The sequence below is a fragment of the Fukomys damarensis genome, unplaced genomic scaffold (assembly GCF_012274545.1).
Source record: "Fukomys damarensis isolate Sample0158 unplaced genomic scaffold, DMR_v1.0_HiC HiC_scaffold_15, whole genome shotgun sequence".
In the NCBI taxonomy this organism is placed as follows: domain Eukaryota; kingdom Metazoa; phylum Chordata; class Mammalia; order Rodentia; family Bathyergidae; genus Fukomys; species Fukomys damarensis.
The window spans coordinates 11,557,672-11,565,167 of record NW_022900927.1 but is presented as its reverse complement, the minus strand read 5'-3'; the positions used below and the strand labels follow the sequence as shown (position 1 = coordinate 11,565,167).

The 7,496-nt window shown below is 44.1% G+C and overlaps 1 protein-coding gene across 1 annotated transcript in view; it reads right to left on the bottom strand.

The window, feature by feature from the left end:
* Prickle1 (prickle planar cell polarity protein 1) overlaps nt 1-6,852 on the bottom strand; it is a 19,303-nt gene extending 12,451 nt beyond the window's left edge. Inside the window, exon 1 of the mRNA XM_010640923.3 lies at nt 6,664-6,852. The gene's annotated coding sequence lies outside the window, so the exon portion shown is untranslated. The remainder of the gene's footprint in view (nt 1-6,663) is intronic.
* Between the last annotated feature and the right edge of the window lie 644 nt (nt 6,853-7,496).

Genomic DNA, 7,496 nt, shown 5'->3' with positions numbered 1-7,496 from the left:
CCCCCCCCCCCACCCCTCCACAATGATGTAAAGAAAATTATGACTAGTCCGACTCCGGTCACTTTAGAGGAAAGATGGGTCAGGAAAGTACTTTCCAGGGTTACACAGCTAGAAGCAGAGTCAAGCTTCTCCTAAATTCTCCTGCCTCATTAAATGGTCTCATTTGCTTAAACACAAAGGAAAACAGCAAGAAAACGAAAGGATTTCAGCCCAAGATGAAGTCATTTTCCAGCAACTACCTCAATGCCAACTCACTGTTAGAAAGTGTTACCTACTAACATGATTATCAATGTGTATAGTTTTTCTTTTATAAATCAAAGGATTCTCAATTAAAATTCTAATCATTTACAAACAGTAGGCCAAGCATCTCATGGCTGCAATCTTTACCAACAGTAGGAGCAATGCCACAATACTGTTCTAACTAATAAATTTAATTTTTCATTCACCCTAAACAAAACAAATTTGTCCTCGTTTGCTACACTACCATGCAGAGGTTGTGACCTTTTAAACCTTTTGAACAAGTTGTGTCACACAGGTGCAATTCATGTCTTAGGAAAGGCTTTCTAAACATAGGCACATTCCTCTGTCTCAACAACAACAAAAAAAGGATGTGTTAATGAAAGTCAGAAAATGTCCTGGGTCCAAGTCTTTCCCCTTTGTTTTGAAAAAGCAATCTCCAACTGTGAACCAGAGGCTCAGACTTAATTCGGAACTCCAAAGTCCCCACCAGCAGTGGCGTCTTCAGGTTAGATCACTTTAACCCGATTCGTGAGCCCTGAATGTTTGTTTCTTGCCTAATCTGGGTCGGGAGATACTCGGTTATATACTCGGCAGGCTTACAGAGAACTAGTAAGCAGAGTCTACAAGTTTAATGTAACCATAGGATTCAACCTGAGAAAATACAAATTAGGACAAACCATGGATTTTCCAAGTTAGCACAAAGACTGTCAGAGATCTGAATTTCACAGCTGTGCTCCTTGATTAGCCTTTGTAGAAAATGTGGGGTAAAGAGCTGCCCTGGTGGTGGTAAGTCAACACCAGCACTAAATGCTGACCCGGATACGGTGCTGGCAACACCTCACACCCAGAACCCTGGCGCATCCACTCACTCCTTTGAGCTAAGTACAGTGAAGATGTCACTCACCAGCCTCAGGAGCATGAGTGACAGAAACGATTTCATTATAAGCTGGTGTTCAGTTTTAGTGGATAGTACTGTGCCAGCTCCGGAGTCTTAATAGTGGGTACTGTTAAGGCCCCACACATAGATAAAGAACTGAGCCCCCAGTGATCTGCCTAAGAGTCCGTTGTCCAGGGCCAGTAGGTTAATGTAAGCACTGGCCTCAGGACAGGGTGATTTATGATCCCAGTGATCCCAGGCCTCTTTGATCACACACTGCCTCCTAGGGGCAGCAGCACACCAAGCCAATTGCTTTTTTTTGCTTCGTTTTGTTTTTTTGTACAACCCATCTGCAGAGGGGGCAGCCATCCACCCACAGAAAGCAGAGGAAAACATGCCTGCAAGAAAGGCTAAAATCTCAATGGCCTCATGAGTTGATTTGTTAGAACCTGCTCATTAGAGAAAGCCTTATTTTTCCTTTATATTAGAGAAGCTGACCAAAAATCAAGCTTTACAAACAAGTTACACAGCATGGCCTCTACCTGGATCAGGTCGATGGTAAGAGATGCTGTGTCTCCAAGTTTCTTTCCTTTACCTGGTGCCACAAAAACATGAGCCTGAATTTTTCTTATGTTAAGATTACCTCTACTTGCCAGCAGACCTAGACAATCTATTCTTGGGTATAACATGCCTAATGTGGTGCTAGGTGACAGCAGCTGGCTGCTCTGAGCATGGCTCTTTTACTTGGGGATTTAGTTTAGGAGTTCCACTGCCTGCCTCATAAGCATAAGTTCCTGAGTTCAATCCCCAGTACCAAAAAATAAAATTAAAAATTAAAAAAAAAAAAGATAAAACCACGGTCCTGTTAAGTTCCACACATGCCACTCAGGCATTCATGTTACTCTGTGGTGTTGACTGTTACAACACAGATCAAGGGGGTGACCTGGCCATGACGATGCTCTGGTCACGACAGAGGTCTTTCTGATGCCACTCGAGCCTCTTCTACTTGCTCTGCCGAAATACCACCTTGTAGGCCAAGACAGGAGGCCATCGGAGAAGCAGATCAAGTGGAAAAAGTCCATTAACTTCATCTCCTACTGTCTCCTTGTCAGTTAGATGAAGTTAAAGAGCAGACGTCAGATTTACAAATGGGCTGTTATACTGGAAACGGAATTATTCAAAGCTGGGGTTGTGTAAAGTTATTTTTCATCGTACCTTTTTTTTTCTTCCTCAGAACAACTCTTAGATGGACAATCATGGCCCTGCCTTGGGCCCTGCAGTTTGTGTCTTTGCAGTTTAAAATTTTATTTTCAAATTTCAGAAAAGTTGCAATAGGAAAGGGAATTCTCACCTACCCTTTCCCTGGACTCACAGGCCACTCGCATCTGCTCTTCTGTTTTACCATCATCATCTTCCCCACCCCTGTGCCACCAACTGAGGGTACTTTTTTTACATTCTGTCATAATCACAGTTCAACATGTTCTTTTAAAAACATTTAATTAAAAACAAGTTACAGCCGGGCATGGTGATGCACGCCTGTAATCCCAGCACTCGGGAGGCTGAGTCAGGAGGATCGCTGTGAGTTCGACCAGCCTGGGCTACATAGTGAGCTCCAGGTCAGTCTCAACTACATAGTGAGACCCTGTCTCAAAAAACCAAAAACAAGCTATGTGCACAGACAGACGGGGTACAGCTTGGTGTCAGAGTTCCTGCTTAGCGCAAGAGCCCTGGATTTGATCCCAGCACCAACCCTCCTATCCCCAGTGATACCTATGTGCCAGGAGTATCAGAAGCCGGAAACAGAACAAATAGCCAAAATAGTGTGAACTGTCAGCACTCTAGCTTCTCTGCAGCAGGTTTACTGTCTGGGTCTTGAGGCACTATAATAAATGAAATTACCCTGACCATGAATGAATGACAAGGACGCATGAACCAACCCTGCACTAGGTTTGGAAATTAACTAACAGGAGTCTTACCTCTCCGATGCCTCTTTATACTTGTGCATGTAAGCCAATCTCAATAGTGGGGAAAAGAAAACAAAGCCACGTTCAGGAATGGGTTTGCTCAGGCTCCAGAGTTTGGACACTTGGGAAATGTGCAGAGGAAGCAACACCTTTGCCGGCCCCTACATCAGCAGGACAGCGCTGAGGTCTGACACAGAGGACATGGATTTGAATTTAATTCCAGCAGGCTGAGTTCTCTGCAGTCACTGTTCTGATTACTAAATACACCAAGTAGAGAAATGAATGAGTAAAGAAGCAAAGGTCGCCAGGCGTGGTGGTGCATGCCTGTAATCCCAGCACTCGGGAGGCTAAGGCAGGAGGATCGCTATGAGTTAGACCAGCCTGGGCTACATAGTTGAGTTCCAGGTCAGTCTCAACTACATAGTGAGACCCTGTCTCAACCCCCCCCCCCAAAAAAAAAAGCAAAAGGAAAGGTCATAGACAGGATGTGCTACATAAACACAAAGCTGGTAGAGCAGGGCTACTTTTTTTTTTTTTGGTACTAGGGATTGAACTCAAGACCTTGCTCTTGCCAAGGCTGGCATGGTCCCACTGAGCTAAATTCCTGGCTGGGGATATCTTCTTCTTAGAAAGGATTATCATGGGAGTATTCCACGGAAGCCATGCCATAGAAAATGGACTGCTCTGGTGTCCTTTCTTTCCCCCTTTCCTTGTAAAAAGTTAAATAGCTACTTCTCACCATTTAAAAAGAATCACACAAACAGCTTGCAGATGTGACTTCTCAATCATCGTATAATTGTCAAGAGAACATCTGACCCCAGGAGAAGAGGGAGGCAGGGAACGGAGCTAGGGCTCTGAGCATTCAGGGGGCTTCTCCTTGCTCTTTCACAGGTTACTAAACATCTGGGGACCTAGTTCTTTAACTGCCTTCCTTCCTGAGATTGTTTAAAAATACAGACGAGTTTTAAATCAGAAGAGAAATTATATGTATATAAAGAAACAGTTCCTAGTACAGTTACGACTGCAGCTGTTACTCTGCATTGTGACTAGACAGGTTTTCTTGAAGCTGACCAGTGACATTCAGAATGGGAAACAACATGTCATGAATAAATGCAGACCACATGGTGACGCCCAGGTTCCATCTTTTTGAACTCAGAAAGGCCTAAGTCTCCTGAAAGGGAAACAATTTTGCCAAACTACTGGCCACCATTTCTAGCTGCCCACCTCACATGGGCACACACAGTGTGCAGGCAATGTCTGTGCAGGGCTTTCTAGTAGGCTCCACCTGAACAGATGGTAGACGCTTCGTATGTACTTGGTTGTAAAGGGCACCTGTTCCCCTACTTACAGTATGGCCTCATTTATCCAACACAATGATGTAACAGGGGTTCCTTGTGAAATTTACTTTCTAAATGCATTCACTCCATTTATCTTCATATTTAAAAGTCACTAAAAAAAAGCCACTATTGATTGATGGGTTCTAGGCAATATCAAAAAGGCAAATCACATTTATTCTGTTAAAAGCCAGGATGTTAAAAAAAAAAAAAAGGTAGCCACTGTGACAAGAATATTTCTGAATTCCATCATATGTTTCCGTGTTTAATGGTCTCACGTGTGTCTGCTATGTGCAATGTAGCCTTTGGCTGATCACTTGTTTTCATTTTGAGCAAGTGGAAAGAGCCCTGCCTTCAGGATTCAGGAAACAGGAGATGGAATCCAGCACACATGACCTGAGAACCTGGTTCCTCATCTGGAATAGGAGGGGAGTTTAGGACCATAATGTGGTTCCATAATGAGCTGTTGCCCAGAATCGCACATCCCGACTCAAAACTTTACCACGAACAGCAAATTTTCCATAGGCTTTCCTCCCTCCTTGCTTTTGTGTTTTGATTCCCACTATTTGTCTTTCAGGAAGGAGCCTTCCTTTCTGCCCACAACCAGCCACCTCCAAACGATTTTTTAAAAATTTTATTTATTTATTTATTTATGGGGGGGGGTACTGGGGATTGAACTCAGGACCTTGTTCTTGCGAAGCAGGCAGCAGAACCACTGAGCTAAATCCCCAGCCCTAAACTATTTTTTTAAATTTGATGCTTCCAATATTTTTTAAATTAGACAACTAATCTTTGAAAAAAATTATCCAAAAATACATAGAGTGATCCCACTGTGGATGGGGGCTTAAATATTCCTTCTATAAGCACAGGTATCACTAGTGAAATAAGACAGCATTCTGTATGAGAGGGTGCTATTTAAACCAAAAAGCAGCTGTATTATTTTGCTATGCTATTCTGATTATTTGGAGATTACTTTATTTTCCGTTGGGCTGTATGCTGCATCCAGAGTAGCTAAGAACTACTATTGTGGCTGACCTGACAAATACATAACCCAATCTTGACTAGTTTTCCCTAGAGAGCTTATAACTCAGCACAGCATATGAAGACCGGGGGTGGGTGAGAAGAGCACACGGATTCCCTAGGAAACAAGTTCTTCCAAAGTAGCAACAATAGATGGCAACAGTACCTTATTTTCAAGAATTACACCTGTCAAGCAAGAGACTTAGGACTTTACCCCACAGGCAACAGGAAATGACAAAAGGCACATAAATGGGAGATCGCAGAAAATTCTGGACTTTAAAAAGATGAACGTGGTAGGAAAAAGAAAAAGGGCCCAGGAGGGGCCAATTCACCTACTATCTGCAATGAAGCCTAATAAACATGGTGGCCGAGGAAGGGACAGTACTATACAGAACTAACAGGAAAGGAGGAAACTGAGTCACAGAAATAGTTTTGAGGATTAAGAGACTGAAAGATGGCATACCAATACATAAAGATTACAGGGCAACTCAGGAAGAGATTTGAGGGAGTTCAGGAGAATGCAGTCAAGCAGACATGTACTGAGGATATAACTATGTCAATCAGTTCTGGTATGGTTCCTATTATTATTTTCTTGGACCAAATCACCAAACCAAAATCATGTAAATACAAAAGAAAACAGTTTTCAGTGCCTGCCACTGAATAAGACGTCTAAGGTCATGTCTAATTACCAATTCTTGCCCCACTGAAATTCACTCTAGTTCCTACGTGAAGACTCCCATGTAGGATTCCTATGAAAAAGTATTTCTTGTGTGAACATGCTCAGGGGAAGCTAAAATTCCTTTGATCACCGAAACCAGCACAGATGCTGATCTGTGAAGTCAGTGCTGCTGACATCCCTAGGTGTCCCCTGCTGCTAAGTGTGTCCTGTGGGTCACAAACTGTTTAACAACTTCTTTGTTAAAGTGCTTGTTAACAAGGCCTTAGTACATAGAAGGTGAAGATCACAGGTTCTCCATTCACAAACGACTCCAGTTCTGCCAGGGTACACACACAGGTAAATGAAAGCACAGACAAATGGGAGAGTATGGAAACCTGTAACATTTCCCTTCTTTTCAATACACAAACTGTACAACCTTTAAGGATGTACGTATTTCCTTGTTTATGATGTCCTTAACTTAGTGATAAATCCAGAGGCATCAACACGATTGCAAGCAAGATCTGAATCGTGCAGACACTACGCTGCGATTTCTTTAAAGGTTTCACGCACCTAAAGAACTTCCCACGTCTGTCCTCTGAGCGACAAGTCACTGCCGACAGGGCCAATTCAATTTCACCGATGGTGAAAATACTGCCCATGCACAAGTCCTTCATTCCAGGGACCGCTGGCACCAGATCATATGCCTCTGGGATTCCTGTGCTGTATTTTCCAGGGAAATCTCCATCCGACTCGCACATTTTCCCACAGCTGAGCGGGGCTGTCAGAGTCGTGTACCACACAGTTGCCAAAAAGCATCCATTTTTTCCGACAGGAAACGTGGAGCTCTTTCAAAGCATTCTAATTTCACGCACAAATACATTCCACGACAGTAAGACAGGCTGCTTAACAAAAGGAGGAAACGCGATAACAAAGCGGGGCCCCTGCGAGAGGGACGCCCCTGGGGTCGGGTTATCTGGCTGCAAAGCGGTGCAGAGACGGCTCAGGCCCCTCTGCCCGCCCTCGAGACGCAGGTATTTTCTCCAAACCGCGTCCCCGTCAGTCTCTCAGTGATTTTTTTTTTAAACTTTCTATTTTCAACTGCAGCCCAAGGAAACGGCAGCCAGATTTGACTCCAATGTACACACAGACTCGGGTTTCACCCCGTCACCTGTTGGCTCCTGAACAAGACTCCTCTTTGTGAAACGCACAGCGCTCATTTGAAACAAGTTTCCCGAGAAAACGTCTCAATAAAGCGTTTGAGAAGTCACAAGGCTCTGGTTGTAAAAACAAACGCCACACAGACCGGGTTTAGACGGACGCTCGGGAACGTGAACGGCCGCGCCTTTAACCGTGGGGCCGAGGCCGCCCCTCAGGCAGCGGCGAGCGGGCGTCCGCGTCCCCGG